This window comes from Petaurus breviceps, unplaced genomic scaffold (assembly GCF_028583685.1).
Source record: "Petaurus breviceps papuanus isolate PSGF00001 unplaced genomic scaffold, PetGlider_PUasm1.0 189, whole genome shotgun sequence".
Classification (NCBI taxonomy): domain Eukaryota; kingdom Metazoa; phylum Chordata; class Mammalia; order Diprotodontia; family Petauridae; genus Petaurus; species Petaurus breviceps.
Genome location: NW_027185809.1, coordinates 33,435,158 through 33,443,810, shown reverse-complemented (window position 1 = coordinate 33,443,810; position 8,653 = coordinate 33,435,158). Strand labels below are relative to the sequence as shown.

The 8,653-nt window shown below is 37.8% G+C and overlaps 1 pseudogene; it reads right to left on the bottom strand.

Moving 5' to 3' along the window:
• Positions 1-5,500: 5,500 nt before the first annotated feature.
• LOC138164440 (AP-1 complex-associated regulatory protein pseudogene) lies at positions 5,501-8,241 on the bottom strand (annotated as a pseudogene).
• Positions 8,242-8,653: the final 412 nt, after the last annotated feature.

Here is an 8,653-nt window from a genome sequence, read left to right as displayed (position 1 = left end):
GCCACTGCTGCTGCTGCTGCTGTTGCTGTTGCTGCCACTGCAGCCACCACCAACTCCATCTCCCCAGGGGCAGGGGCCAGACCAGGTAGCCCAGGTACAATAGGATTTCCCCACTGACCTTTTACTATCTCTTTGGAGCTTGTGGGTTGAGAAGTCTGGAAATTGCCACAGCTGCCAGTGATTCAGTCCCCTGAAGTCTGCTCCAGCCTGGTCTGTGCCACCATTCTGTGCTGGTGCAGTCCATGCAAGACTGCTCTCTACTCCCAGCTTAGTGTGATAGACCCTTCCTTTTGGGCCACCAGGCTCTCCTTAGCTAGAGATGTATTTCACTTTGTCACTTTGTTGGTTCCGCAGCTCCAAATTTTGTCTAAAATAATTTTCCACAGGTTTTTGGAGGTGATTGAGTTCAAGCAAGTTCCTGCTTTCACTCTGTCATCTTCCATTTGGGGTTACTTGGCAAAGATACTGCAATGGTTTGGCATTTCCTTATCCAGTTCATTTTATAAATGAGGAATATGAGGCAAATAGGGTTAAGTGACTTGCCCAGAAGTTATATGACTAGTAAGTCTCCAAGGCCAGATTTGAACTCAGGAAGAAGAGTGAGGCCTGGCACTCCATCTTACTGCCCTTAACGAAATGACAGGCTCCATCCTTACCCCTATCAATGAGGTCAGTCCCTCATCTCCCATATAAATGTATTATTTTATTTTTGGGGGAGAATTCCCATGATTTGGCTACTTCATATTCCTCAAGAAATCTAATATGACAATCTGATCTGCGCAATTTATTGTGCTTTCTGGAAGGAATAATTGCCTCTTCCTATGCCTCTTCCATTCTTTTTGTCACATCCCACCTCCTTTTTTGGCTTTATAAAGAAATTATGTATATGTCTAATTGTTCAGTGTCTTGGTACTAGATTTATATAATCAGATGATGTCAGAGGCAGAAAGGACCTTAAGTGTCATCAAACACTCCCCTCATTTCACATATAGTGGTCCTCCCAGGAAAAATAGGGGTCACAGAACAAGTTAATGGAGAAGGTGATTTTAAAATGCAAATACCATTAAAGAAACTGACTTATCTCTTGTATATTATTTGGGATAATGTAAGGGATGATCAACCAACAAGCATTTATAAAGTGCCTTGTCATCTGTGCTGGAGATACAAAGACAAAAGGGAAACAATCCCTTCCCTTGAATAATATATAATAAAGGGGTGTGGGGTAGAGAAGGGGTATGAAACTCCATTTACATATACAGTTATATACAAAATAGATACAACGAGGTAATGGTGGAGAAGGTGGAAAGGGAGCAGTATGGAGAGGTATGTTGGTAAATGTTAAACAGGCTCTCCCAGGAAGAAATTGACATATTTTAATCTGCATGTTTAACGTTTTCTCTATCACTTTTAAGTCTAGACTCCACAAAACAACAATGAAGTCCTAATTTGCAGTGTTTGCCAATTTCATCAGTGCAAAAGCAGACACTGAAACTTTAATAATCAGTTCTCTTGAGCCCATAGAAGTTAGCTCCACCATATTCCTGTGGAGATTAGGAAAGACTTCATCAAGAAGAAGATACTTGAGCTGAGTCTTGAAGGAAATCTGGCATTCTAAGAGACAGTTGAAGACAGAAGAAATTCCAACCAATTCAAAGACACAGAGATAGGAAATGGAGTTCTGTATAATCAGAGCAAGAAGAAGGCCAGCCAGTTTGACTAGAAGGTAGTGTGTGGAAAAAGTAATGCATAATAAGACTGGAAAAGAAGGTTGGAAAAGAGGCTTAAAATTTCAAAAAACCATGTCCAATGCCAAACATTTAACATCTTTCTTCTGAATGAAATACAGGTCAATAAGTCTTTTTCTCATCTTATATATCTTTGTTTGTTTTATGAACTTATACAAACATCAACAAACATTAACTTTTTCAAAGAATAGAAAAAATAATCATACATGAGACTGTGAACCTCTATCACAAACAGCTTGTTACTTAAAAAAAAAAACCCTATGGGGCAGCTAGGTGGCACAGTGAGTGGAGTGCTGGCCCTGGAATCAGGAGGACCTGAGTTCAGATCCGGCCTCAGACACTTAACACTCACAAATAAAAAAACCTAGCTGTGTAACCTTGGGCAAGTTACTTAAACCCAATTGCCCTCCAAAAAGCAAAAAAAAAAAAAACCAAACCAAAAAAAAACCCTATATATTAAATTTAACACATCCTGTCTGTTGATGTTCCCTTCTAAACTTCTTTTGCTCACCCCCAAACTTCCCCAACTCTCTTCCCCCTTGTAACAAGTCAGTATAGCCAAGCAAAATGAACCCACACATTGTGCATCTGAAAATGAACATTTCATTCTTCATCTTGAGTCTAATTTTTTGGTTGGTTTGTTTGTTTTTACAAAAGAGCATGATTCCTTATCTGTCTTTAGAAGTCATGATTGGTCATTGAATTGATCAGAGTTCATAAATCTTTCAAAGATGTTTTCCTTCACATTATTTTAGTCCTTGTACTTTAGGCCTGCTTAAACTGGTTCTGCTCACTTCACTTGGTATCAGTTCATATATGTCTTCCCATATCCCTCTGAAATAATTCCTTTTGTCTTCTTATCTTTTGTTATTGTTTATTAATTTGTTCATCAATTCCACTGCAAAGTGAATGCACCAAGTTGTTATATCTTGAGAAAACTACATTTCCTGGGATCACCTGGAACTGTAGCAAATTTCTTTTGGTCAATGATAGTAGAGACAGGCAGAATTTGAACTCAGGTCTTCCTGACTTCAAAGTGAGTTCCTGCCTCTTGAGTATATGCCGACAGAATAAACATTAAGTGGTTTCAGTAGAAATGGAGATAACAGCTGGGGGGTCAGGAAAGATTTCCTGTAAATAGGTTGTATTTGAGCTGAATCTTGAAAGAAACCATGGATTCAAAAAGGGAGAGATGAAGAACAAGTTCATTCCAGGTGTAGGGACAGCTACTACAAAGGCATGGAGACAGGAGACAGTATTGTATGTACATAACAAGGAGGACAATCTGTCTAACCCATAGTGTATATGGTGGGAAGGAATATGTAAGACTATAAAGATATGAAAGGGCTAGGTTGTGAAGAGCTTTTAAAAAAGAATAACATGGATAATTTGATCAACAAGATGAAGGACTAAACATTTTCTCCGATCCTTACAACCTCTCAAAACTCTCCCCCCAAAAATTATGTGACATAGGAAAAACAATTGCCGTTGTCCCCAGAAACCAAGACACCAAGATCTCTAACAAAATGATAACCAGAAGAATAAGTAAAAAAGTTCTATGTCTAATCTCTAATTTGCTCATTCAGCGCCTACTCCTCCACCATCCCCCAAGTCTGGTCAGGGCTGTACAAAAAAATCTACCCACATGCTTGCATTCAGGGATCCCTCAGCAATTCCCTTGCTATCACTGAAGTGTCCACCAATCTTTTTTTTTATCTTTATTAATTTGTTCGTTTACTTTTAGGTTACAATATTCAGTTACCCATTTCTTTGAGTTTAAATTTTCTTTCCCTGCCTTCCTTCCCCCCCATGGCGGCATACATTCAGGTATAGGATCTGCAGATACTTTCACATAAGCCATTGGTCAGGTTATAAAGAAGGATTGTATTGGATGGAATGAACAATGGGAAAAAGGAAACAAAATCAAACTAGAAAAAGAAAGAGAGCAGGTAATTTGCTTCAATCTGCATTCAAATTCTGTTCTTTCTAGTTCTTTCTCTGAATGTAGACATCTCTTTCCATCATTAATCTTTTGGAGTTTACTTATAGTCCTGCATTTCTGAGAAGAAAGTTGGTCATCACACATACATTCTATCTGTAATTGTGTACAAATTTTTCCTGGTTCTGCTCTTCTCACTCAGCATCAGTTTATATAAGTCTCTCCAAGTAAATATGAAGTCCATCTGCTCTTTGTTTCTTGTGGCGCAATAGTATTCCATTACATCAATATACCATAACTTATTTAGCCATTCCCCAATTGATGAGCATCCCCTTAATTTCCAATTCTTTGCCACCACAAAAAGAGGTGCTATAAATATTTTTGTACATATGGGGCTTCCTCCTGCTTCTATGATCTCTTTGGGATCCAACCCTAGAAATGATAATGCTGGGTCAAAGGATGTGAAGTTACTTATAGCCCTTTGGGCATAGTTCCAGATTGCTCTCCAAAATGGTTGGATCAGTTCACAACTCCACCAGCAATGTATTAGTATTCCAATTTTTCCACATCCTCTCCAGCATTTATAATTTTCCTGTTTTGTCATCTTAGCCAATCTGACGGGTGAGATGTGGTACCTCAGAGTTGTTTTGATTTGCATTTCTCTAATCTATAGTGATTTAGAGCATTTTTTCTTATGCTTATACATATCTTTAATTTCTTCCTCAGGGAACTGCCTGTTCATATCCTTTGACCATTTATCAATTGGGGAGTGACTTGTATTCTTATAGATTTGACTCAATTCTCTGTATATTTTAGAAATAAGGCCTTTATCAGAGACATTGGTTGTAAAATTTTTTTTCCCATTTCCCCACTTCCCTCTTAATCTTGGTTACATTGGCTTTGTTTGTACAGAGGCTTTTCAGTTTCATGTAAACAAAGTTATCCATTTTGCAATTTATAATGTTCTCTAATTTTGTTTGATCATGAAATCTTCCCCTCTCCATAAATCTGACAGGTAAACTATTCCTTGCTTTCCCAGATTGCTTACAGTATCATCCTTTAAACCTAAATCACCCACCAATTTAGACTTAATTTTGGTATACAGTGTTAGATAATGGTCTATGCCCAGTTTCTGCCATACTATATTCCAGTTTTCCCAGCAATTTTTGTCAAATAGTGAGTTCTTATCCCAAAAACTGGGGTCCTTGGATTTATCAAAGAGTAGATTATTATAGTAATTGACTGCTGAGTCTCGTGTAGCCAATCTATTCCATTGATCCACTGCTCTATTCCTCAGCCAGTACCAAGTACTTTTGATGACTGCTGCTTTGTAATACAGACTAAAATCTGGTATAGCTAGGCCACCTTCCCTAGCATTTCTTTTCATTAATACCCTTGATATTCTGGATTTTTGTTCTTCCAAATGAATTTTGTTACTATTTTTTCTAGGTCTATAAAGTAATTTTTTGGTAAATTGATTGGTATGGCACTAAATACATAATTTAATTTAGGTAAAATTGTCATTTTTATTATATTGGCTCCACCCAACCACGAGCGATTGATATTTTTCCAATTAGTTAGATGTGACTTTATTTGTGTGGAAAGTGTTTTGTAGTTGTGTTCATATAGGTCCTGTCAGGTAGCTTTCCAAATATTTTATAATGTATGCAGTAACTATAAATGGGATTTCTCTTTCTATCTCTTGCTCTTGGATTTCATTAGAAATATACTGGAATGCTGAGGATTTATGTGGGTTTATTTTCTATCCTGCTACTTTGCCAAATTTATTTATTGTCTCAAGTAGTTTTTTACTTGATTCTTTTTATTAACAAGCATGATGATTTATTATTTTTAAATGTAAAAATGTATTTATTCACAACTTTTGAGAAGTTGATTCCATTCCTTCAAAAAAGTCTATAATATGGACAAAATGCCAAGAAAAATTAGACAGTAGCTTATGCCAAACAAAAATATACATCTGATGTATACAAACTTTAAAAAGCAATATTACAGGCAGTATGAATGTAAATTACATTGAAAATATTTTTAAATGACATAGCTACAAACTTAAATTATGGTAAAATAATAATCACATCTTTAATGAAATATATTTACATATTCAGTCAGTGTCTTAGTTCTGCAAGTTAAAAAAGGAGATGAATTTACAGATACCCTTGCTTATCATATGAATTAAAATATTTGAGTGGCCATGTGATTTTTAAAAATACAGCAAGAACTTATCACTATTTGCATCTTAATCTTCCTATGGTGTTAAGGAAGTGCATTACCATTGTTATAAGAAAAAAAAATTACTAAGGAAACCAGACAGCAATTTAGCTACTGCAATTATACTAGATTCCCTAGCAAAACCAAGAAACAGCAGCCCAATTTGGGGGCATTTTGCTTCCTTAACCTTTAGTTCATATTTAGCAAAGTAGAGAAAAGAAAGGCTAACATGCAGAATGTCCCAAAGACCTTGGTGGTATTTTAAAGCTATTAAAGCTGCACTAAAACTTTGGGGACATCTTGAAGAATCCTAGCAGCAGTTATAACTCACAACTCACCTAGCTTTACTTCTCAGAGCACTTTCCTTTATCATACATAAAACAAGGCTAAAGAAAACTAAATAAAATCTTTCATTTCATACAGGAAAAAATTCTTCAAAATACCCGTATTACTTCTTTTTAGGAACTCCCACATCATTCATAGGGAATTTAGACCTTTGTGCAAGTTTTTTATTTGAATATTATCCTAAACTCATCCAACATAGACTTAAAAAAATAATTTACCTAGAAATTGAAAATATAATCTAAAGTAAATACTCCCTTTGTAGCAGTATGTAAAACTCTCTTTTAAGTGGAACACTTAAGCTCGGTCCTCAATTTTGTGTCTGATCATTAGCAATTAATAAATTTCCAATTCCACCTTTCCCAGGCCTCATAACAATCCTATTTAGTGATAATACCATGAATATGCTATCATATCAATTTGATAGAAATGAATAGTACTGCTCTGTTAGGCTTACTGAACTCTAACTGTACTAGTATACAATGATTAAATTCAAACAGGTTATAAAAATAGAGAAAGCTTAAAAATATTTCAGGAAATAGTGCATTATCTGAAGCTGCTAATTACTTCCCTTTATAGCTGCTGAGAAAAACAAAATGCTTTATTATTTTCATGTTCAGATGCTAAAATAAGTAGATAATTTTTAAAAACCATATTAGATCCATGCAAAGAAAATGAAAACGCAAGTTATTTAAAAGGAAACAAATTAAATCTACAGATACTGAATTGGAATACATAAATCAGAGCAGATAGTTTTTAATAATCATAAAATCTAAGAGTTGGAAGGGACCTCAGAGGCCATCCTGTCCAAAAGGTACCTGAACAAGAATCTTCTTCACAACATATTCAGAAGCATGACAGAATCATGATGAAATTGCACTTAATTCTGATTTTAGATAGATTCCATCATTCCTATTCTTTGCTCTTGAACATTTACGACATAATTTCTTTCTTCCTTACAAAAAGGCTCAGAACAAACATTTATACATTCTATTTGATTTTCAACGTTTGGTCACGACTGTTAAAAAGGCCAGATGATTTCTCCCTATCTGTCTTGCTCATCTGCTTCAGATTTTTTTAACTCAGAGGCAGACAGTTCTAAAACCGGATTCACAAATCCAGAGTACTCTGAATTGCCATTGTTACCCATTTCCGCACTGACAAAATCGTTCTCCCACTCCAGCCCGTCAGAATCATCAGAAGCTGAGGAAGGATTACTTCCAGTCTTCTTGCTGCTGTATTTCAATGCAGCCCGTAGAATATCCTCTTCCGTTTTGGAACGTTCTCGCAATGGGACCATTCTATTCATCCCTTCTTCATCTTCCCACTCTAGATCTAAGGATGTGCTGTCATCATTTCCACTCGTTGATTTGGTTTTGGTCATTAAATCACAACTACTTTCTGTGTTTGGTGTCAAAACTGTGGCCTCTGATGAAAGTCTACTGCTTCGAAAAACTTCATATTGTGACTTTATATTTCTCAAATAGGATTCAAAGTCTTCTTCTGCCCCTGAACTTTGATATTCTCCAGTGTTGGAATGATGAGATCGTTGCATAATCCTTTGCCTTTCTCCAAGAACTTTCGCTGCTTTGCTGCCCTGGCTGCTTCACGCTGTGCAGCGTATAAAGCTTCTTCTTCTAGTCTTAACTTCTCTTCTTGTAAGGCTAACTCTCTTTGAATTTTCATATCAAATGTTTTTTGTTTTTCAGCAATGGAATCATAATGCCTCTCTCTTAAGTCAGCTATTTCTTCCTCAGTAAGGGGCCTATGACTATTTCCTGGGCTTTCCCCTTCATCACTTTCTACTAGATTTTCAAACTCTATAGTGAAATGCTCGCCTGTTGGGCATGTCCTGAAATACTTTGACCCCACCCCCCACCCCCGCTGGAACCGTCCCGCTTCCTTGCGGAGGATCCCGAAGCACTGGGTCCAGCAGCAGTTCCCCATGGCATGCCGCTAGTCGAGCCCCCGACCTCAAGGCCCAGCGGGCCCCCCTGTCGCGCGCGCCCGGGACCCGGCCCCGGCCCCGGCCCCTGCAGCCGCATGGGCGCGAGGACCCACTAACAGGCAGGGGGCATGCGCGAGGGGGAGCGGCCGCGCCAGGAAGCCGAGCCTGAGCCGGGCCCCCTCCGACCTCTCTCCATCCGCTCAGCCCCTCGGCCGGCCACGTGGAGAGAGACAACCGCTATTCCCTTCAGAGTCCGGCCCGTAGACCTTTTTACTTGATTCTTTAGGATTCTCTAAGCATATCATCATATCATCTGCAAAGAGTGATAACTTTGTCTCGTCTTTGCCTAATTTGATTCCTTTGATTCCTTTTTCTTCTCTAACTGCTACTGCTAACATTCCCAGTATCAGACTGAATAAGAGGGGTGATCGTAGACACCCTTCTTTCACCCCT